Source organism: Chelonia mydas, chromosome 1, assembly GCF_015237465.2.
Source record: "Chelonia mydas isolate rCheMyd1 chromosome 1, rCheMyd1.pri.v2, whole genome shotgun sequence".
Taxonomy (NCBI): domain Eukaryota; kingdom Metazoa; phylum Chordata; order Testudines; family Cheloniidae; genus Chelonia; species Chelonia mydas.
The window spans coordinates 186,259,388-186,283,527 of NC_057849.1; the positions used below are offsets into that span (position 1 = coordinate 186,259,388).

The 24,140-nt window shown below is 43.5% G+C and overlaps 1 long non-coding RNA gene across 2 annotated transcripts in view; it reads right to left on the reverse strand.

The window, feature by feature from the left end:
- Nucleotides 1-24,140, reverse strand: part of LOC122464130 — a 204,454-nt gene that overhangs the window by 133,984 nt on the left and 46,330 nt on the right. For both annotated transcript variants that reach the window (XR_006288037.1, XR_006288038.1), the window contains exon 2: nt 8,760-8,862. This is a non-coding gene — a long non-coding RNA (uncharacterized LOC122464130). The remainder of the gene's footprint in view (nt 1-8,759; nt 8,863-24,140) is intronic.

Genomic DNA, 24,140 nt, shown 5'->3' on the forward strand with positions numbered 1-24,140 from the left:
AACAACAGCTTCCCACGGCCCCTCCTTTCTTTCTCCACAAGTCTGTCTCAATTCCCTGCAACCCCAGAACCTTCAGTTCCTGCCTCTGGCTCCTTCCCCATCTTCCCAAGGCCTCAGGCCTGCAACTCCTAGCAGCCCTGTTCACAGTGCTAGTTCTGCAGTCCTCCCCTCTTTTGGGCTTCCTGCAGTAGACTCCTGCTCTGGCCTGCAGCTTCCTTTAATATGGGCTGTCTGGGTCCTGATTGGCTGGTGCAGCCACCGCCCTAATTGGCTGCAGCCACTGCTGTTATTGACTTTTCCTTGCAGCCCTCCAGGCTGGGTTTTAACCCTATCAGGGCCAGTGCGGGGCAGATGTCCTGTCACAGTTCCCTTAAAATTTAAGAGCTGAAATCCCTCTCCATTTCCAACAACTCCCCACCCTTATAATTCCTTCTCCGCCACCCCTGTTTATAAATGACTGGGAATAAATATGAGGTTAGCAACACATCCTGAAGCTCATCAGATGTGGCCTATGTCAGACCTAGAGGGGGCCAAATTTCAAAGTCATGGGCACAGTGACATAAAGGCCCATTGGTGGTTCATTACTCTGCGTCAGCAGCTCATCAGGCCTGACATACTCATCACACATATAACACATGGCTGTCATAATATATATCCCAAACGTGAGAAGTTATATTTCACTGGAAAGCTAATAACTCACTAATCATTAGTATTCTTGTGTGTGCTAAGAGTTAGGGATATGTGGAGCTGATAAACAGGTTTTTCCCAGGCAGGAAGAAAGGCAGCTATCTACCTGTCTCCAATGAAATGAAGTAAGGGGTGACTAAACAATGGAAGCCCCATTTACATATGACTTAGCAGGGGGATGGGAAGTCCACAAGCAGGAAAGAACAGCATGAGGGCATCCTGAGTCTGGGGACAAAACACTGAGTTTGGGAAGTTATGAGATGGAGAAGAAGCCATCTTGGCATCCATCTGTGTTTGACTTGAAGTGATTATTAACACCACTCCAAGCAACAAGCTGCTGTGCTTTTGTCTCTTGAAAGAATCACTGGACCTTCTGACTCCTCTGAATGTTCCAGGAGGGGGCTGGACACTTCGGGGCAGATGGTTCTGGGGAATGGGCTTATGCTGGGAATCACCTTGCAATTAGTAACCAAGGGGTGGAGGCCAGGGTGGGACTGCTGGGGTCAGAGTGCTAAAGGAGTGCTGCACAGCACTCAGGGAGCTGCGTGCTTGCCTACTGGCTGTTGGTGTTTCAGCTGTGAGACATAGCAGCAGAGCATTTAAGGCACCCAGGGTTACAGGGCAGGTGGTGATACAACCTCCCACTGGTCTGAACTGCACCTCAGAACATTACAGGCACACACAGGGAAAACCCTGCCACCAGCCTCCTTTTGTTTATACCATCAAAGCTCAAGTGTCTCTCCAGTCTCAGCCGTGGCACTCAGACCTCACAGCTCATACTGCAAACAGATTCACAAACTGCCTCCTATTGGCCAGGTGTAGACCCCTACCCTAAACACAAACCTTTCTTCACTACAACTGCCTTCACATTGACAGTGAGAAAAATAGACAGTTCATCCCTTAGTCTTGTTCTAGGAATGTGTACGGAGAGTTTCAGACCCTCCCATTCTCCCTACTGACCAACCCTCCACAGTATAAAGGGGGCTACCCCCCCCCAGAGGCTCCCTAATCGCTTCTTGATAAAGTGTGAATACTGCACTGTAAGAGGCTAGAGCAGTGGTTCTCAGCCTATTTACCATTGTGGGCCACATATGCAACTCTCTGTGTTATGTGGCCCACATCCACACAATATATATATATACACATACATACACACACTACCTGCATGGCCCTGAGGGTGTCACATGGGCCACAGCTGTATGCTGATTGGGCCACAAGCGGGCTGTGGGTTGAGAACCACTGGGCTAGAGAGACCACATTCAAAACTCAAATGTAGATTCATTTGGTAAGTGGGTGCTCTTTTTTTTATGCTTATGAATGAACATTTTGCGGGTAGATAAGAAACCAAATAAATAATCCCTCAGTCCTACCTTTCCATGAGGCGGATTGCGGAATATGATTCTCATTTAAATTAAAATGCTGGCCACTTTGAAGATGTAGGTCCCAATTCTCTCCTCACTCCAGTTTTACACTGTGTACTCTCTTGACTTTGCTAGAGTTACTCCTGAGTTATAGCAGTAAAAACAGGACCAGAATCAGGCCCACAGTTGTGCACACGTTATGCCGCTTTCTCAGCGGAATCAATTTCTTTGAGGCATGCTATTCTTCAGCAGACAGTTATGCTTTTATATTATGCTAGATTCTCAGAATTTATTTTTCTTGGGCAATAGCCTGCCCTATAAGTCAGTGAGAATAGGACAGTAATTCTGCTAAAGCATAGTAGAGACTTTTTTATGTCACGATAAATGCATTTTGAAAGCATTAAATGATTACATTTCTAAAATCAAGCTGAGTAGGGTACAATTGTATGGCTCTTTCTAAAGCGGCATGTTGCCTAGTTAGAGTGAGAAACTATTACAAAAAGGTAAAAGCAATGTTGTTTGGGAGGTAAACTCATCAGGAGCATGCACACGACTTCCACTTTCTTGAATGGGAACTGTGCATGAAAATCCAGCAGTACTATTTTTTGGTCCTTTGGATGCTGCTGACAAATGTGACACAACCAGCTTTACTGTTTCATATAAGTGTCTTTCTGAGACCCTGACCTTGCTGTGTGCTACCTGCAGAGCACCAGGCATCAATCATGCTCTCCCTCCTATTTAGAGCAAGCACTCTACCACTTAAACTAATTCTCCTAGCTGTTAGGCAGCATCCGCTGTCCACCAGCCCTGCCATGGCTCACTTCTTTGGAGGCTGAATGGGGAGAGGGGCACAATGGCTCAGCCCCCTGGCTGGTGTCCCCTTCTAAAAAGAAAGAACAGGAGCCTGGTATGTGCTCCCCCGCCCCCGTCCTCCAACCTTCCACTGGAGGATGCAGGCATTGATCCTACATCCACTTGCATGTAGAACAATGCTCTACCAGTTGAGCTGACCCCTCTGACTGGAAGCTGGCTCTGACCCACCCATGTCATGCCAAAGGCCACGAGGTCCCCAAGGTGTCCTGTTGCTTCTTTCTGAAATGGCCAGGGGAGTGTTTTTCTTGTGGTCTGGCTAGTTCAGCTGGTTGGTGTGTGGCACTAATAATGCCATGGTTGTGGGCCTAATCCTCTCTATGGCCCAAGGAGGGTGATTTCACTTCACTGTTACAATAAGCAAAGCTTGCTACCTCACCCCAGTTCTGGGCGAGCAGTCTACTGCTTGAGCTAATTCCCCACCTTCAGATGACCTGTCTGGTGCCAGTGAGACAAAGAGATGGCACCAGGGTCTTGAGCAAAGCCATAAGAAAGGGATGGCTCACCCTACCACAGCAGGGCAGGCTGGCGAATTTAGGTATCAATGCCATTGCTGCTCATATACAGAGCAAGCACTCCACTATTTGAGCTAATCCACCTTGCAAAAAAGGACCCTAATCTGATGTTGTCCCATTGTAGCCCATTGCTTGTCTCTGAAATGGCTGGGGGAGGTGGCCTTCTCCCAGGCAGGCTAGTTCAGTGTGTAAAACTGTGGTGTCAATAACATCAACATTGTGGGTTTGAGTCTCCATGCTGCTTGTTAGCTACCTGGATGTGGGCTTGGGCCTGTGGTTCTTGCTCTTCTCTATGACCACTACATGCAATGGGCAGTGGTCCAACCCTTCCCCAGGAAGCAGGTAAGAGCCATTCTCCCAACACCTGAAGAATGCAGGCATCAACCCTACAAGTTCTAGAATGTAAAGCAAGCACTAATCCCCCTGCTGAGAAACTGGCCCCGACCTGCCTGTGTTGTTCCAGAGGCCACAAAGTCCCCTCAGTGGCCTATTGCTCCTTTCCAAAATGGCCAAGGGAGGAGTACCTCTAGTGGACCGGCTAGCTCAGATGGTTAGACTGTGCTAGTGACCCCTACATTACCCCACTGCTTCCACCCTTACTCTCCATGACCCCTGAGAAGACATGCCAAACCAGCGGGAAAAAAATGCTGGAATTGGGGTTGGTTTTGGCTTAATTACCTTGTGAGTTGCTTGTTGATTCATTTTTGGCTTGTAGCTTGTTGCAGCTCGTTGCTTCTTTTATTTTTGATCAGCTCCCGGCAAGCAGGGTCAAGGGACGGGGGAAGAGAGTCGGGGTGCACAGTGGGCCCAACACACAGTCCCACACTGCACGCTGGGGGGGAATCTAGTCACATAGAGTGTTGGGGTTCTTAGGGACTGGCTTGTTTTGAAATGGGATTAGCTTGATTTTTGGCTTATTGTGAAAGTCAGGGTGAAGGGTCAATGAGGAACAATTTAGAAGGCAGCCTAGGTCAACTAGTGCCAATCTGTAGGCTGAGGGGGTCACATGGCATCACAGAGAGCAAAGCTTGAGTTATTGGGGTCATGCAGGAGTCAACAAGGAAAAATTTGGATGCAGCCAGGGTCAATAGGGATCAATAACTGTTAATCTGGAAGCAGAGGGGTCACATGGGGTCAGAGAGAGCAAGGCTGGAGAAAGCGGGGTCATGCAGGGGTCAATGAGGAGCAATTTCTAGGCATCCTGTGTCAATTAGTGCCCAACCTTCATCAGAGGATTCACTCGGGGTCACAGAGAGCAAAGCTTGAGTTATTGGGGTCATGCAGGGGTCACAGAGGAACAATTTGGGGGAAGCCTGGCTCAGTTAGTGCCAGTCTGGGGGCAGAGGAGTCACACCGGGTCAGAGAGATCAAAACTGAAGTGACTGCAGTCATGCAAGGGTCTAGAAGAAAAAATGTGGACGCAGCTAGGGTCGCAATGGGGTCAATGACTGCTAATCTGGAAGCAGAGGGGTCACACAGAGGAAGACTGGAGGCAGTGGGGCCATGCAGGGGTTAATGAGGAACAATTTGGAGTCAATCAGGGTCCCACAGAAGTCAACAAGTGTTCGTCTTGAGGCTGTGGGGTCACACAGGGACACAGAGAGCAAGGCTGGAGATATTGTGGTCATGTGGGAGCCAGTGAGGAAAAATTTGGGGTCACCCACAGTCGCATCAGGGTTAATAAGTGCTAATCTGGAAGCAGAGGGGTCACAATGGGTCACAAAAAGGAAAGCTGGAGGTAGTGGGGTCATGCAGGGGTCAATGAGGAACAATTTGGAGGCAGCCTGTGTCAATTAGTGCCAATCTGAAGGCAAAGTGTTAACACAGGGTCACAGATAGTAAATCTTCAGTTATTGAGGTCATGCAGGAGTCAATGAGGAAAAATTTGGAGTCAACCAGGGTCCCACAGAGGTCAACAAGGGTTCATCTTGAGGCTGTGGGGTCACACACCGTCATAGAGAACAAGATTAGCCATATTATGATTATGTGGGAGTCAGTGAAGAAAAAATTTTGGCTCCTAGGCTCATCAATCAAATGTACAAATCAAGATGTAACTCATACACATAAATAATATCCTATGTATCAAGAGAGAACAATGTTCCATAGACTGATACTTGATGTATATTACTAAGAGACCATTCTCCTCCAATTAGTTTCACAATTCCACTTTATAGACTATGCAACACACAAACTGATAGCTGAGACAGAGAAATAAACCTTTTCCAGAGAATAAAGATCATTTCTCCTAAATCTCCAGGTGTAAAGTCAGGCACCTAAATTAAACATTTAGGCTCCTAAATAAGTGGCCTGATTTTCGGAGTTTCCAAGCACTCAGAATTCTCACAGTGACAGGCCATTGTCTTTCTATTTACATCTTTTATATGATAGATGGACCTGAGTCATGAGGTTCAGATCTTGATCTCAGGTTTCTTCAAGTTTTAGGAGTGACTGGATTCAGGATTATTATTTAAAATCCTTATACAGATAGACACAAGCTTCAGTGTTCAGATTCAGACACAAACACACTGAAAGTTTGTGAAAAAAAGAGGGTTTGGATCAGTTTCCATTTTGAATCCACCTCCTATCTATCACAAAACTGGTGAAGAAAGGACAGAATCTCTCTCTGGCAATTCATAAATCAAACTGACTCAAGAAATTGTCATGAAGATGAAAAAATAAAATAGCTCCCTTTTCCATGTCTGCAGCTGTTCGAATCCCTCATTGATTTTATCAGAAGGTGAAATGTGGGTTATTAATGCATCTGGGTAATATTTCTTGTTTATGTAATCAAACACCAGTTTAGGAAGAGAGTCTTAACTTCTACCCTAAAATAAACAGTGCCCTACCAGCATACCACATTTCAATGTAAAGAAGAGAAAATGGTAGAATGTGACATGCATAATACCCATTTGAGAAGATGGAAGGGGAAGAAAAAAAATCAATTTCATAAAATGAAGATGGCTTTAGCTGCAGATGTGTTTACGGTAAGAATTAATTCTACTTTCAGGAAGTGTAGTGAATTGGTTTGCAGGGCTCAGATCCGCACCACAAGATCTGAGAGCTGTAATGAGCTCATAAGACTGAGAGTCTGAGGACTCAGTTTGATCCTTTGTGTTTTGCTTCCAAGATTTTTGCTAACGAGACCAGCAGCACCAGTATTTCTATACCAGAGTGGATTGATTTAAATCACTAATTTTAGTCATGATTTAAATCAGCAAGCTGGAAACCTTAATTTAAATAATGGATTTTAATCTTGTTTTGTATTTGTACGTTTTTGTTATGTTCCTAAAGAAAAGTTATGGTCAATGGTCGGTAAACATTAAAACATGTTAATTTGCAACTAAATATAGCCTTTGCACTAACTTTGGTACTGCTCTTTTGCTGAACAGGCAAAAGTGTCCTTGTAGCAGGCTATGATGCTACCTGAAACCCTCTTAGCGAGTTTATGAGAAGGGATTAATTGTTTTTTCTGTCTACTAGCAAAGGGTACGAATATTCTAGGAAAAATCCTAAAGGTTCTAGTCAGAGGTGAAAGTGGGCCGGTATGGGCCAGTACAGAGTACCGGTAAGAAGTGGCCGCTGGTACCAGCCCGTATGCAGCCGATGTTAAAGCGCTACCGGCAGGGCCGCCGATGGGGGTGGGGAAGGGGCATCTGCCCTGGGGCCCGGCAATTGAAAAGGGCCCAGGGCTTCCAGCCGCCACTACTGCGGCAGTGGTTGGAGCCCCAGGCAATTTAAATCGCCACCGGAGCCCTGGGCAGCGCGGGCCAGGCAGCGTGGAAGGGCTGGTTGGGGGATGCTGACCCTCAGCCCTGCCCCTTCTGCCCGAGGTCCCTCCCCTTCCGGGGGCCCGGAGCCATGCCCCCGTACCGATAAGTAATTTATCTTACTTTCACCCGTGGTTCTAGTCCTGTCCAGACAGAAGGCAATTGCCCTCTGAACATTTAAAGTGTGAAGGCTAGTGTCTGCTCTTGAGGAGTGAGGCTTGGGAAAGAATACTAGTGGATGGATATCCTGATTGATATGAAAATCCGATGAGATACTGGGTTGGAATTGTGGGTGGGGGCATAGTGTGATCTTATCATGGTAGAAGGTAGTGTAAGACGGTTCAGCCATGAATGCTCCAAGTTCTCCCACCCTTCTAGCTATGGTGATAGCAATCGTGAATGAGGTCTTAAAGGAGAAGTAGCAGAACAAATAGGTGGCCATAGCTTTAAATGGGCAGTTCCTTAGGACAATGAGAATCACATTAAGGTCCCCATGGAGATGGGGGGGGGGGATATGAGGAAACAAATTAGGTAAGCCCTAAGAAATCTGGGCATGGTTGAGTGAGCAAAAACAAAGACCCTCAATAGACAAATGAAGGCTATAACAACTGCCAGGTTTACTCTGATGTAACTCATAGTTTATACATTTGTTTTGAATTCCAGCAGGTACGGACAATTCTGGAGACAAGAACTTCAGTAGGAGATAGTGACATGAACACCAGAAAAGAAAGTCTTTCCACTTCTGCTTTCTGTGAAAAATATTGATATTTTGTTGAAATACCAAATGCCCCAAAAGCACCATATTGCAGGTGCAAACTGAAATATTTTTGTTCAAAATGGTACCATGGTGCCTTATGGGATTTGTAGTTTGGGTGTCTTATGTACGCATTGTTCTCCAAAGACTGGGCTCCCTGCTTGGACCACATCTTTCATGGTGCACCACTTAGATGGCAAAATTGTGTTACTTTTACCAATACATTTATACGTTACAATACTGAATCAAAGAGGTGAAGTATTCTTGTACTTAAAGCTATTAAATTGTAAGCCAAAAAATGAATCATTAGTCTCAACTCAAAATATAGGCCCTGCTACCCGTGTTTCCTTAGATTCCCTCTCCTTGGAGTAGAAATACAGTTTGCTTTGTGGGACATTCCCAGGGCTCATTAGAAGAAAGAAAATCAGTGGTCCCCTCTGCTGAGTGAAAATTTTGAGAAGGCTTTGTATTGAAAGGCAACCATTTTAAGTAATACACTTCAGAATCTGAGCTAGAGAACCAAAAAAGGCCTAAATAATGAGATTGTCTCTTCCCTTTCACTGAATGCTGCTATAGCACTAACCATTTAAATTAAATTAATCTGTAGACTATTAGACCACTATATTCTGACTTCATTGCATATCCACACAGTAATGGACGACTCCTGCTCCCATTGAAGTCAATGATAAAACTCCGATTAACTTCAATAGTGTACCAGCAAGATCTAAACCGCCTGTGCAGAGTATAGACAGAACTTTCTGGGCTCCTAAATTCATTTGGAAAGTTGAATCTGGCCTTCCAATACCTGGTTCCAGACAAGTGACTCCTCCTCCAATATTCTCCACAGTCCCAGCTGCTTCCTGGCCAGGAATGCTGTCATCTGTCCAACAGATCCCTGTGGCTACTATCTGTATGGAAATGAAAGGACATAACCTTGGAATGTACCCAGGCTTCTGTTAAACAATCTGATTCACAATGGAACCATTTTTTGTTTTGAGTTTTCATTCCAGAATATCTCAGTGTTGCTATTTGTTTATTAGGTTTGTTTGCGTGGGGACCCCAGTCATTCCTCTTTTGTCCATGTTGAATGTTTTCCATCAGTTTTGTGAGTCTTATGCTCAGTAATGCTCAAGAGGACTGTAAATTTACTTCGAGTGCGCTTTCAGTTTTCTAGGAATCAAGAATCCCGAGTCCGAGTATATACAATAACGTTGCAGACAAGTTACTTGGGCTAGAACGAAGTGCTATACAGTTTATTGGCATGAAACAGAATTTGGTAACCCTAATTGAGAATTTCCTGTCGAGACACATTCAGAATATTCATTAGCGCAGAAGATCTTGCATGTGGCTACTGTAATGCCCATACATTTGCAGAGCAGCTTGCCACATGGGTTAAGTGCCTGGTTTTTTAAAAGATATGCTCACAATTGCACACCTAATTCCACCGGCATGCACAAATCAGGTATTTGCATGTAGAAATGGCAAGTTTTGTATCGAAAGGTCGATTTACATCCCAAAATATCCCCCTTGTGTGGCCGATTACTGCATACCAAATTCTGCGTGCAGTTGTGTCTGCAGTGAGGCCCATTCAATTACATGCACACAATTTTGAAAATCAGGTGCAAAGCGTCTGCCTTCAGTCTTCACAAGGACTAATGGTAGGTTCTAATCCTTTTAGGGTTTTATTTGTCTTTAAAATGGCTCATTTCTGTTTCTGGGATCAACAAGCATCATATTTTCAATGCTCAGGGCTCATCTACGCTCGATAGTTTTGCTGCTTTAATTGTAATGGCATCGTTAAACTCCAACCACTCTCCTAGTTTCAGAACACTTATACTGGTATAAAAGGGGTTTTTACAGTACAGATTATTCTGGCTCAGGAAGCAATATAAGCTATTCTGCCATAAAGCAACTTCCTACTTATATAACTATATTGGTAAAACAAAACACCCCTAACTTAGTGTAACTTTTCTCATGTAGACTGGGCCTCAGTTATTTGTATTATCTAAAATATTCCACTTCCAATGACATTAGAATTCTCTGTGTACAAGAATCAAAACATAATATTCAGCATGAAGATTTTGGAGTCCTTACCCCAAATCTGAGACGTGCTCAAGGAGAGGGAGGTACCCAGCCTGTGTGTCCAGTATGGTGTTTGCCAGGAATTCCTGGATTACTTCATCCCAATATTTTGTCTCTTTTTGTCCAATAATGACATCTATTAGCCAGACTCCGGGTAACGTGAAGGAGTGGGGTGGGTTTTTAAGGGTACATCTACAGTAGCAATTGTACACATGTCCATGAATGCAGTTATGATATAACCCCCTTTTTCTCCACGCTTAAACTCCAGAATCATGTGTCTGAAAGTGAGTAGAGATCAGGTAAGTTAGCATGCCCGAGGGATGTGCCACAGCTCCATAGCTGTTATCAGTGTGGATGGGGATAAGAGATGAGTATCAGGTCTTGAGTTTCAATAGTCCTCAACCCCTATTCCCACAATGAATTGAACCATTTTCTTTCTGACCCTTACCCGATCTATACAGACCCCTGTGCTCCAATTTTCACTGGAATTAGGGTGCTTCACTGACCATATGAGAACAGGTTTCTGCTGCACTGTTTACAGATCAATCCTGGAGACAATGGATCCTGCTCTGAGAGCAGCTGCCTGGCCAGCCAACCACACGTGGGGGCTGATCAATGTGTGGTTAGAGGACACCATGCTCACCAACTTCTCCTGGAGTGGCAGGAAAATTCACCTGTACCAAGAAATTTCATGGAGGCTGAAACATCTGGGCATTGAGCAGACTCCGGTCCAGTACTGGGAATGAATCAAGTACTTGAGGCTCCTGTACAAGAGGGCAAAAAAAAAAAAAAAAAAAAAAGACTCCAACCATTGCATCAGGAGGGCTCATCGCCTATGTCCCTTCCATGAGGAACTTGAGCAGGTGCTGTCAAGGACTCCCCGTACAGAGCCTGAATTGTCTCTCAGTCCCCTTCTCAACCCCATCAGCCCCATTGTCCAACAGGATGCTGATGATGGCCAGGGCATCAGGGATCATGGAGGATGCCCCAGAAGACCCAGAGGAGAGATAGCATATGATTTACCAGGAGGAGCCACTTGAAGAAGCCCCCTGATGAACCCAAGGAAGTCACCAAGTCATGGTGTCATAAATATAAAGGGAAGGGTAAACACCTTTAAAATCCCTCCTGGCCAGAGGAAAAATCCTCTCACTTGTAAAGGGTTAAGAAGCTAGGATAACCTCGCTGGCACCTGACCAAAATGACCAATGAGGAGACAAGATACTTTCAAATGCTGTGGGGGGTGGGGGTGGGGGAGAAACAAAGGGTCTGTCTGTGTGATGCTTTTGCCGGGGACAGAACAGGAATGGAGTCTTAGAATTTAGTAAGTAATCTAGCTAGATATGCATTAGATTATGATTTCTTTAAATGGCTGAGAAATTAAGCTGTGCTGAATAGAATGGATATTCCTGTCTGTGTCTCTTTTTGTAACTTAAGATTTTGCCTAGAGGGATTCTCTATGTTTTGAATCTAATTACCCTGTAAGGTATTTACCATCCTGATTTTACAGAGGTGATTCTTTTTATTGTTACTTCTTTTTTACTGTTACTTCTATTAAAATTCTTCTTTTCAAGAACTGAATGCTTTTTTTCATTGTTCTTAAGATCCAAGGGTTTGGGTCGGTGGTCACCTATGCAAATTGGTGAGGATTTTTATCAAACCTTCCCCAGGAAGTGGGGTGCAAGGGTTGGGAGGATTTTGGGGGGAAAGACGTTTCCAAACAACGCTTTCCTAATAAAATAGACCCAGATAAACGTTTGGTGGTGGCAGTGGAAGTCCAAGGGCAAAGGGTAAAATAGTTTGTACCTTGGGGAAGTTTTAACCTAAGCTGGTAAAAGTAAGCTTAGGAGGTTTTCATGCAGGTCCCCACAACTGTACCCTAGAGTTCAGAGTGGGGAAGGAACCTTGACATATGGCAAGAACCAGAACCCAAGGCTGGTAAGTTACAATGGACCCTCCACCCTTCCCGCCAATATCCCCTCTTGCTCTGCACTACATTGCTGATTTTAAGATCAAGGGCATTTGAACTACTGTGTGCTGACTTTTCCTTGTTGGACAATAGGCTATGCATTGCTATGTCTCTGAGAGTTTGAACAGCAGGGCTGGAGCCACGGTATTGTCGCACCCAATCCCCTTACCAGAGTTCTCCAATCTTTCCTTCTCCACCCAGCCCCCACTATGCTCCACCTCAAAAATGGTCCTCAGGCATGACACAGTTATAAATCAATGATTTAATTGATTTCTAATGAAGCAGTATTACGAATTTAGCTAAAGCGACATCTTAAACACAGATTATTAATGAAAAATAATGGTGACCTTGGGTCTGTGCATTTCTCGGCCAGCACTTAAACAGCAAAGATCCTGAGGCATGGGAGGTTACTAAAGCCTTGTCTAAACTACTGGGGTAAGTCAACCTAAATTACGCTACTCCAGCTATGTGAATAACATAGGTGGAGTCAACATAGCTGAGATCAACTTACTGCTGTGTCTTCACTGCACTGCGTCGATGGGTGACACCCTCCCGTCAACTTACCTTACTCTCCTCATTCCGGTGGACTACCAGAGTCGACTTGGAGAGTGCTCTGTGGTTCATTTAGCAGGTCTTCACTAAACCCACTAAACCAGCCCCTGCTGCATCGATCACAGCAGCATCGATCCCCAGTAAGTGTAGACATGGCCTCAGACACAGGCAGAAAAAGGCCCTTATATTCTATGATTGAGGGTTGAAGAGCAGGCCAGCCACAAGAAAAGATACCAGTATGCTCTCCACCATGGAAATGAAGAAGTTGAGAGGGTCAAATGGCAGGGCACTCCATGACAGGAAATGAAATGAGGTTCTGAGAGACCTAATGCAGGTTGACCCTCTGAAGAAAAGTTGAAGGGGGCTAGGTTACATTGGTATGGGTGTGTTCATCAGGGAACTGAGTGGTTATATTGGTAAGATGGCCCTTTCAATGATCATGGATGGAAGACAACCAAGGAGAGGTCACAACATCAGTAAACGAACTGGATATCAGCAAACTTTAGAGAGACCCCGATTTGCATGACGGTGCACAATCGTGCATTTTGGAAGACGGCTATGAAAGTTGCCAACCCTGAACAGGGAATGGCAAGAAAGAAGAAGAGAAGACGACTGGTACTGCAAAAGTTGCAACACATTGCTCTACCTTATTGTGACCAATAAGACATTAGCAATCATAAATGGGAAACCAATATTTTAAAAACTGATTTGCCATCCTAGGGAGCAGGTTAGCAGATAGCAAGTGCAATGCAAGAACATTTGTCCAGGAGGAAGAATACTAAGTATCTCACCATTTAACGCCACAACTAGCAAACAGCTGAGAAATCAGAATTGAAATAATCTTCAAACTGAAGTCTTTGGACTGGGAGATTTCCTTTCTGCGGCAGATTCAAGCTTCTCATTCTCAGGGTTTCTCTATTCTCTTCGCTCCCACCTCATTGCCCCCTTTCTGATCAAGCCATGTAAATAAACATTCCCTGAGTTTCCCTCTCTCACTCCCAATTTCATGTCTTCTTTCATGAGATGCCTACACCCGGAACCCATTTGCTAACTTGATCCATCGTGCATCTTTCAAATGTCTCTTTAAAAAAGTATTTCTTCCATCAGTCTTACAAACCCTAGTCTTTCCCTCTTCAAAACCTCTAAAAGCAAAAAAAAAAACAAAAAAAAACACACAAATAAAATCAGAACTTATGGAACTCACAAAACATGATATTCACCTCCAAAAAAACACTAACCCTTACCTTTTCTAGTCATCCTCTTTCCAGTCCAACATGTTTTACATGGCCTTGTCAGGGCAGGTCTTAACTTATATTATAAGTGTTCAGCAGTAGGAACATAGATCTTCGTTCTGCTCCCATTGGGCCAGGATTCCATACTCTTTTACTAGCTCATACAGTGCCATGTACATTTATAGCACTGTATAAAGAAAGACAACCTATCTGAAACCTTATGACAAACACCATATGAAAAGTAATGGAACGGAACCTAGTTTCAGCTCTTTCCAATGTATTTCAAAAGGGTACGGGACAGAAGCAAAATTAGGGAAACAGACTCTCTCAAGATAGTGTATCGGGAGTTCTGATATAGTGTGCTGAATCAATACCCTAATATAGTGTCAGGGGCTCCTATGCTGCTGGAAGCTAAGTCATGGCTTCCAAGGCCTGAAACACCTGTGATCAGCAAAAGATCCCATGAGATTTTGCAAGTTTAAGAGTATTCGCCTGTGTTTGCACTCTATGCCATTTTGGGTTGCATTCTGGTCACCTAATCTCCACAGTACTTTTCATCTGGGGAATTGTTAGCGCAGTTCCACGCCAAACAAATTTGGTGTGCTGTGTAGCTGGTACAGAGCAACTGTCCAGTTCTACTCCAGAAGAAGTTACATTTCAGTAGTGGATAAATAAATCCATGTAGAGTGTAATTTGTTTGACACAATGAAAGACATGACACATAAATATAAGATACCACTATACACCTTATAGACTTTAAGGCCAAAAGGGACCATCGTGCTCATCTAGTCTGATCTCCTGCATGCAGCAGGCCACAAAACCTCACCCACCACTCCTGTAATAGAACCCTAACCTCTGGCTGACTTACTGAAGTCCTCAAATCATGGTTTAAAGAAGTCAAGTTACAGAGAATCCAAGATTTACACTAGGTTAAACCAGCAAGTACCCCATGCCCCATGCTGCAGAGGAATAGGAAAAATTTCCAGGGGCTCTGCCAATCTGGCCAGGGGGGAAATTCCTTCCTGAGCCCAAATATGGTGATCAGTTAGACCCTGGCAAGACACACCAGCCAGACACTTGGGAACGAATTCACTGTAGTAACTCAGAGCCCTCCCCATCTAGTGTCCCAACCCTGTCCTTCGGGGATATTTGCCACTAGCTGTCAGACATGGGTGACATGTCATTTTAGGCAATCTCATCATACCATTCCCTACATAAACTTTTTCAGTTCAGTCTTGAAACCAGTTAGGTTTTTTGCCCCTACTGTTCCCCTTGGAAGCATGTTCTAGAACTTCAACTATTCTGAATTATGTAATTCAAAACTTATTTTAAGAATGTTTCACAGTAAGAGATAACTTTAGAAAAAGTAGATCTAAAGTCACGGGTTCAAAGTGAAGTGGTTTCTTTATGTCGGTCAATAAATTCAATGACAGGAAAAGTTATTCTTGCCTCTATAAAATAATATCAGATCTCTATATCTGCCTCTTTCTTCTGAGGCAAATCTCTCTATATTTTTTTCTTTTCATTTTAAGTTGCAGTTCTGGGGTCAATAGAATAAGCAAGCATCCCCAGTGGAGAAATATTTTCTTAAATTTCTAAATGCTGCACTTGCTCACCAGTTGCCTTCACTTAGGAAAGTGCAGTGGCTAAGCACTTAGCAGTCCATGAACTCCTGCATTTTTTCCCCCACATAGCGTGACTTGATACCCAAGGGCAGGAAAGCAACCCTCTCAAAAACAGAGCAAATGCATTCAACTTGAAAGAGACCTGGATATTGTCACTGGCCTCTGGAATCAGCTTGTCAAATAGGAGAGCGGGGTGGGGGAGGGAGGAATGATAGAATACACTGTTCCATAACTCAGTGTCACAAGAAATGTAGCTTCTCGGTGTTTGTTTACTAATAAAGATGTCAAAGGCATTTTGATGCTTAGGATTTTTCATATTCACTTCCGAGATCTGACTGCTTTTCATTATACGAGTGAGAAACATGGCGAGGGATTTTGTTTTGTTTTGCTGACTTGTACTTATGAACGGAAGGTCACCCAACAAACTGTGATTAATATAAAGGCATAGCACCTTCCAAAGCAGCCAGAGTGAACTGTACGGTCAGCTAGTAAACAGCCATCACTTGTTCTGAGCAGTAACGCTGGACCCAATCCCGGAGAATGCAAACGCTGGTACTCAGCTGCCTCCTAGACACCAACCCCTTTTTCCATTGCAGGGAGTGTGGGGGGGAGGAACTCACCTACCATCTTTGGGGAGACACACAGTAAAGGCAGGATGCCTTGAGGGAGAGGGAGAAGGGGCATTGGACACCCCATCCCCTAGGCAGCCTTAAGAATCTCAGCCTAACCCTTAATTCTAATTCATGCCATTAACTATCCCCTGATCAGCCATGCTTAGGATATAACAGTGAAACCCAGGATAAAACAGGGGACTCTTTTCTACTTTGATACCTGCAAAGTAGGTACCTTCAAAAAACTTGGCAATGGCTTGACAGCTCGTTTGCTGTGACTACTGTTTTTTTCATGCACTTATTGTTTCCTTTTTCTTATCAGAAACAGTCAGCCTTCCCCTGTGTTTGTGCTATCCACCTGTTGTCTGTAGCCTTACATGTGGACTGTAAACTCATTGGAGCAAGCATTGTTTCTTCCTTATATGTTCATAAACTGTCATATAAAAAACACAATATATATATAATAAAGAACATGAAATATGCTTAAACAGTTCCCAATAATAGGGATCTTTTTCATGCAAGCTATGCACAAAAGGGAACATAAACCAATGTCATGGATAAGATATAAACAAGGGTTTAAATAATAATTAATCTAGATATTAGAGATGGGTGTGAATCCAAAATCCAGATCAGAGCAGCTCCCTGAAAAAAATCTGGATTTAGCTTTGTATCTGATTTCTGTGGCTCTGACCCACCTCTAAACAACATCATAGATCCATATACCATACTGTACCTTTCTGATACTGAACCATCCCTAAATGCTTTTATCAGCTGTAGCTATAGTGATATTTTCCCCACCACTAAAATGTATTAGCTAGGTACTATTCACTAGACTCTGGCAGAAGACCATTAACAAACAAATATCTCACAAAGACATGAAGTGTACTATTTCTCCCATGTCTTGCAAAACTTAAAAGGATTCCCTGATCCCTCCGTGTCTGCTGTTCTTTTGAAGAGAAAGGCGGGGGTGAGGGGGAAATCTATAAACAGCTTTGCTGCCACCAATATCTTTTAAATTTTGGTATTATTTGCAGGATTCTCTTCCCCGTCCACCCCCCAATCCAACATAATAATTCTTCCCCCTCTTCTTTTTTTTTTTTTTTTTGCCATATCTGTTGCAGCTTATGATGGAAGCAGCCAACTCCACCTTCCCTCACTGTGATCAAGCTAAATTGTGTATTGAAACAACAGTTAGGGAAAATGAACCCCAATAGAAAATTTACTGCAAACCCAAACAGAAAATTTAATTCATTTCCATTCACAGACATTTCTGTGATAATCCTATAATTTTCATTCAACTGATGTATGCCATCATGTGGCAGAACTGGGTAATGCTCAAACATTCCAAACCTCATTTAGATCATCCCTTCTGTAATTAACACATGCATAATGAAATACCTTGACTGCGGAAATGTATTCATTTGGGCCAGATATAAGAAAGGCTGCTCTCTACCATGAATTCTAGATACTCAGGTAATAATAGCCCTTACTGTACCTAAAAACAGCTGGAAAACTGAATAAGTGTGTAATGCTAGCACTTCAGGTAATTATATTGGTTCCTACAAAAATAAAACCCTAATCCATCTGCACAGTTTGCTTCAGAAAGTTCTGTGTTTCTAATACGGACTCTTAAAAATAACTACAGCATTATATCCTCATGAGTCACAGAAGAGCTCAATCCTGTTATACAACTGCAGAGAGAGAGAGAGAGAAAGAGAGAGAGCGAGCTTACTGACCACTTCAACAAATGAATCAACCTGATTAGCTGTCTAGTGCAAACTGCTGAGGGCCCAACATGGAGCGGTCACCTTTACACATAACAGCACAGGAAAATTACAATTTCAAAAACATTTAGACACTTACACTAAAATAGCAAATCCAGTCATTTTCATGAGTGTTGCTTAACACAATTTCATGCCCTCACAGCCTTGCTGAGCAGCATTTTCTGCTTCTCCCTTTTGACAAGGCTAAGACGGGTGATTAAAGCTGGCAGAGCTCGCTCACCCCAAACACAGCTGAGTGGGTGATACTTAAAGCCACAGAAGCCTTTTGGATGTTAGAAAGAAGTGACAAGCAATCATCAGCCCCTGTGTGAGCAGTCATAGGTCAGGCTTGCCTAAACACGAGCACAGTCCAGATTTCAGTTCTGGAAACAGCACACTCAGTGTCAACTCTTTTCAATTCAAGAATAATTTTTAATATTATATTCTAGAAGCCGTAAAATAAGGTTTGTGACTAGATAATAGAAGGGGATATAAATGCCATATCCCTGTCTGCAGAATGTACAGAACACTGAGCTCTGTTTTAACTTAAACATTTATAAAATGCACCCAATATAACAAACCTGATCTTCAGATCCAGTTGGACCTCAGACAGTGCAGCACCTGCAAGAGGTGGGCAAAAGTGGTTTTATGCCTGGTGTGCCATAGTGTTCCGAACTCAGCACTTTCTATCTGTCATATCCCTAATATTCCCTCTGCACGGGGGCTTTCATATGCTAGCCCTATGATACCTAGGGATTCTTCAGCTGACCTGCTAAGGATTCCCTCTTTACAGCCCCTTTGTGCCACTAGAGCATACACCATGGCCCAACGTCTCTGAGCACAGATACAATATCACACATAAGAAAGGACTTCTACAAACAAAAGGGAGTCTTTCCCCACACATATCAAAACAAATTACACTGAAACACCGAGAAGATATGAACCTTGCACCACGAGATAACACAGGCTCGATTAAAACAGTGAAGAAAATGAATACCAGATGGGAGAGCCATCCTCACTGATAGTGTAGGGTCTGTTAGAATAAGCATCCATTTTGATCTTAATAGCTGTTGCAGTGTGGGTGGGGAGGGGAGGAGAGAGACTCACAGTGCCAAAACTCAAACAAAATCATGGTTTAAAGAAAGACTACTTTCAGGCTCACTTGCAAGCTGATGCAGTTGTCAGAGACTGATTAGCACTGCCAAATAGGAGGAATACCTCATTCTGCACCAGCTGTAGATGCCAAGTTGTCCTCAGGAGTAGCACCATGAAGAAAACATTTGTAATAATCCATTCTGGAGATCACAAAATTAAAAATAGCAGTTGAGTTACCAGGTGTAAATGAAGAGTTTAGTCAATAATATCATATGTATCCAGTAACCTCTTGGTCAAGACACGAGCAAATCCCTCTCAGTACTGACCTTAAACCACCCCTACCTATACCCTCAATATCCTTCCTCCAACCTATTAGCATTGACTTTAAACTGTTCACTCTCATCCAAAACCAAAGCTAACTCACGAACTGTGAAGGATAGCAACATGTGAGTATGATGAGACGGTACTGTGCAGTAGCTGCAAACTGACACCGACTCACAACACTGACCAGATGGAAAGAAGCAACACAATATTGAAGATTCCCACCAGGAATCCTCTACCACTCAGGTAGATCACCAACCACACACAACCACTCCCTGTAGGCAAGCAGCGGACACCACCAAATTTGGTTGACTTAATGTATCCCCTGTACGTACATACACACACAAGCTTATGATGTCTACTTTCAGAGGAGGTCTGATGTGGAGCTGTCAAGTGGTGCTGTTCGATAGTGGTGATATTTCTAGTCAATATAATCATCCTGCACTACAGTCTGTTGAATGTGCATGAGTTACCAATCTCCATTGCCTTGGCATGTCTGCAACTCTGTGCAGGGAAGAGTGTTCTGATTACAGATATAGTTGATTGTGCAGCAACCCCTACAGGTACAAATAAGGTCTTGTAGAAGCCCAGGTGTCATTGGGCCATTGAAGAATACAGGAAGTAGTTCATCATCCATCCATGTTGCAATCTGCTTTACCTATGTGCAAAGACATCCAGATCTTTGTTCGCCAAGATGCTCTTTTGACGTATTCTTCAAAACTGTCTTCACATGCTTGGAGTTTGGCCGGTGACCTAGTCCTTTTTGATGGCCTGATTGAAGCACAAATAATTCAGGACTCTTTGGGTCTTCTTTTCTTTCTCACTCTGTTCATACAGCTACTGACTTCCTTGCTGCAGAAATGGCAGCTTGTCCATCACTCTATCCCAATTTGACAAGATCTCTGAAACAGTAAGTTCCCTTTGTTTTGACATTATACAGAGATTTTTTTCCCAAATACCAAATAGGGATGACACAATCACATCCTGTTAATGCATGTACAGTAGGAAGTATGTTTCAGAAGTCAGGAATGAGTGCGTCACAACCACATGCACAAGTATGAATGGACGCGTGTCACTTGTGCTGGTAATGGTGCCTGTTTCAATCCACATGTTATCTATGTGTTCCATTTTTGGAAAGCAGTGAACAGCAAGGACCAAAACTTCTGTATTGCAATTATATGTCAATTCCTTTGACACCAAAAGACCCAAAAGCCATATTGGCACATACAGAGTCCAGAAGCATTCCTGCATCTGCTTCCTCTGGAGTACTGTACAAGTCTCGGGCTTCAACACTTCTACTGGTGATGGACTTTGCTACTTCACCACTGGAAAAATCTCCAGCAAGGAAGAGTGCTTGCATTGGTTGTTTTCCCACCCTCAGTTGCATTTTGAACCATATGTTCACATAGGCACAGGGCATCTGCCAATCACTTGGTATTTCTTGCATCCAACCTTAGACCATGTCCAGTCAGGCCCGCCGACAGCAATTCTGGGCCCCGTGGCAGAACAGTCAATGGGCCCCCTATGATGCAGTCCGCCTGACATTTGGGCGGTGCAGCACCTGGGCTGCTGGCATGTTCCCTCTAATTTTTTTCACCCATGTGAGCAATAAACTTTGTTATGTGCAGATGCACACCACCAGTAGAAAAAAAACACCTAGATATACTATATATTTTTTTAAAAAGTTACCATAGTGATAATTTCTCCAGCCAGGACAGGTTAGGCATTTTAGAACTCACTACTCAAAGAATTAAATTTAAGTGTAAGAGAAATAAAAATTATGAAATCCATAGCCCAGGAAAACACTAAAATAACATACTTTGAAAGAGACAGACAGACAGAGATTGTGTGAGCGGGGTAGTGCTGAAATCTTAGAAACAGTGTACTCTCTCTTCAGGAAAGACCCTCGGTCACACACGCACAGTTCAGAGTAGACCGCAGCACCTCCGAGTCTTCCTGAGCCAGGTTGTGTCCCCTCTCCCGTGCTCTGCAGAGAGGCAAAGGGGGACACCTTAACATCAGCAGCCCCAACCCCCGCTCAACACAGCTAGCAGGAGGGTCCCAGGAGCAGCTGCAGCAGGACGAAGCAATGTCCGGGGAGGGAACTCTGACCTTATGCTGCCGGCTGTGCGGCACTTGAATCTCTCCTGCAGCTGGGCCTCCCAGGCCCTTTTAAATCACTGGGCCCCTGGGCAATTGCCCCCTGTCGGCAGGCCTGTGACCAGTGCTGTCTTTCTGCAGTTTTTACAGAGATACTGTTGTCTTATCTGTCAAAGAATTTGGTTTCCAAATTAAACTTTGTCAAATCCTTTTAGGACCTGTCTCAAGTACTCAGCAGCCATTTCATCAAATGAGTGGAATTTGTCTCCAGCCATTATTTGTGTGACACCTAGGGCATCTCTGATATACATTGTGGCTTCTTTATTGCATGCTCTTAGCTCCTGGATTCTTTCATCTTGAGCTTCCAGCTGATAACCTAATTCAGCTTTGTCTGTTCTTCTCATTGTTCCATAAGCACAGGTCCTATTGGGTGACTAAAATCAGTTGCCTTTGAAGCCTCATCGCTGCACCTTGCTAAGCACAGGGCTCTGCGGAAAACAATTTCTGAACTGATGGCTGCTGTGATTGTCCCTCCTTTGCCAGATTTACATTTGGTCTTCTTGGTCAGGTCAGCAAATGTTTTGATGCCAGATAGTGGGCTAAAGAATCTGTGTGTCCCATCAGAATCGAGTGCACCTCTCACGGATGTCTCCAGTTGTTCTTCACCAACTTCTGCTATTTTCAGTAGGGACTCTTGTACATCTGCTGTTACATGCAATCCAGTAGATATGTTGACCAGCACCTCTAGTTGTGATTCATGGTCAAATGGGATTGTCATATTGTTGATGACATGGCTATTAAGAGCTTTAACATGCTCTTCATCCCTCTTTAATGAAGAGGCAAGAACTTGTTTATGGACTTTGTCTTCACTACTTTTTGTTAGGCCACTTTTTTCTTTCATAGCTTTTGCATGTTCATAATATGAAGCTATGTATTGTGATATCTAGCCCTAAAACTGACCTGTCCATAAGGGTCACTGAATTAAAAAGCTAATTTCTAGAATATTTGAAAGGCTAATACTGCATGCATAGGCAATTACAAATTAAAACCTTCTACCAGGCAGACAAAATAAACAAAAGCTTACAAATGGAGAAGCATTACATTAGGAATTCAAGTACATTTATGTCTACCTTTTACGCAGTACAACTATGGGATTGCAATCTATGCAACTGGAGCACAATCTTCAGTGTGAGACTGATCTGGGTCAAGAAATTTCAACTGAAAACATAGAAAACCATTATAATCAGTCATGAGATACCGTGACAAAGAATATCTGTATTATTATATTGCAAAATGTTGACATTCACCCTTTTTGCCACATGCTCAACAGCTTCCTCATTTCTGGGGGGAAAATACTTGCCCCTGCAAAACCAACAAGAATCTTTGAATACATGGTTGTTTGGTAGCTTTGACCGATAAACACCACATTAAGGTGTTCAAATGAACTTATACCATAAAAAAATTGCAGTTGAAACACTGTTTCTGGAACTGTGCAAAACATGACGCTCATTTTGGAGACCCTTGTTTCTCCTCGTTTGCAGGTTTATCTTACCACGTGATAGCTCCATGTCATACCTCTTCTAAACGTAGATCATTTCAAACCATATTTTATGAATGATGCGGGTGTGTGCATGGAGGGTATTTCAAACTCTGAAAATATGGCCCTTTTTGGAAAACTGCTGCTCACCTGGAACCACTTTGAGAGGAAAGAATTGAACCAAGTAAGATTAGTGCCATCTATCTGGGGGTTCAGAGGCAAGTCAGCAAAAACCATTGTCATATCAGAGGCTACAGACAGATTTGCGCAATCAGCATGGACCCCTGACCTATGTTCATGGCTAGGAGGCTACCAACCAATGTAACTACTGCTGTCTCCATACCATAACCAGGCCTAAGGCCAGAGAGAAATCTAGGTAATCTGAAGACTCTGGATTACACAGTAGTTGCCATACTACAAATAACTGCCCCAAGAAGGGATTATCAGAGGCACAATGATGACTTGTCAAGTAAACCAGAGTCAAGGTAACTTTGTGAGGGAGGGCCTAGCATCCATTAATTTAAAAGAAGTCAACATCACTCCTGTCTCCCATATGGAGGCATTTCCAATGCGAACAGTGGACTGATAACCTCTCTGCTATATTTTTCTAGCTAGGACCATGACTCTAGAAACCACTTAAGAACATGCTTAAGTTAGGCCCTGAATAGAGAAGCTTTCCTGAATCTGGTCCTAAGAGAGGCAAAAGTCAAACTTGTAGATTGCAACTGGAGACTCTCCAAGTGCCTCTCAAACATCTGAGTGAAAAGGAGAATGTTACCAGAGAAGACGCCATCTTGACCCAGATCTGCCATCACAAACTCTGATCCATATCCAACTGATCTTATATTCAAAGTAACTAGAAAATGCTTTGCAGCAAGAAAAGTCTGACACTGAGTTGGTCACAGCCAGAATTAATCAAATCAACTACCTGGAAGAGCTGTGCTAAATGAAATTTTGTGTCTGCAGTAGTGATGAGGAAAAAGCTCTCTTCATTTCCACCAGAGCCACAGCACAGCAAGTTGAAACCAGTCACAACACATCCTATTTGGAAAGTGATTTCTGCCCATGAATCTCTTATCTCTACCCCATATCCTTTACCTGTTGCAGGTCATCTGGGTCAGACGAGGCGATATGTGAGGATGATAAGGAAAGAGAGGATCCTTCGAGAGAGAACTGATTCAGTTAGTATGTTACAGTTTCGAAAAGTAAGATATTTATCCCAAGTGGCTTGGTGGCAGGGGGTTGGCTTTCTTTAAAAGACGAGGAGGTGCCACCTGTGACATTCCCTTGGCCACCATCGCC